The sequence below is a fragment of the Bison bison genome, unplaced genomic scaffold (assembly GCF_000754665.1).
Source record: "Bison bison bison isolate TAMUID 2011002044 unplaced genomic scaffold, Bison_UMD1.0 scf7180017855075, whole genome shotgun sequence".
In the NCBI taxonomy this organism is placed as follows: domain Eukaryota; kingdom Metazoa; phylum Chordata; class Mammalia; order Artiodactyla; family Bovidae; genus Bison; species Bison bison.
The window spans coordinates 8496-9366 of NW_011485648.1; positions in this window are offsets into that span (position 1 = coordinate 8496).

Here is an 871-nt window from a genome sequence, read left to right on the forward strand (position 1 = left end):
CAGGTGGCCAAAGTATTGGAGTTTCAGCTTCAGCATCAGTCCTTCCAATGAATACTCAGAACTGATTTCGTTTAGGATGGACTGGTTGGATCTCCTTGCAGTCCAAAGGACTCTCAAGACTCTTCTCCAACACCATAGTTCAAAAACATCAATTCTTCGGTCCTCAGATTTCTTTATAATATAAAATCCTTTATTAGTTCCTACCACAAGCTCATTCATTCAAGAAATATTTATTGGATACTTACTATATATATTATGTTGTTGTTGTGTATGTTGTTCACAAAATGTCATAAATGTGTCATTATCAGCTGTTCTTAATGCCTGAAATTCTATCACCAAACAGCAGCAGCACATCAATCTGTGATATGAAGGGCCTTCCCATTCCTTCTCATGCTTTCTCACACCTTTCTATAGCATCCAGTATCCGTCACTCCTAGTTACAGGATGAGTGAGTGCTAAGTTGCTTCAGTCATGTCTGACACTTTGAGACCCCATGGACGGTAGCCTGCCAGGCTCTTCTGTCCATGGGATTCTCCAGGCAAGAATACTGGAGTGGGCTGCCATGCCCTCCTCCAGGGCATCTTCCCAACCGAGAGATTGGACCCATGGTCTCTGTGTCTCGCACACTGACAGTCAGGTTCTTTACCACCAGTGCCGCCTGGGAAACCCAGGTACAGGATACTGCACTCCTAATCGAGCAAGAGAATTGGAGATGTAAATTTGTCAAGGAGCAGAGAAGTAAATATAGTGAAATGTATCTGGCAAAATGTAACTTTCTCTTTCAAAGATAAATTAATAAATTATTTTTAATTATCTAAGATGAAAACTTTATACAAACCTTAAATCAAAGTGCAGCAGCTTCATTGCAAGT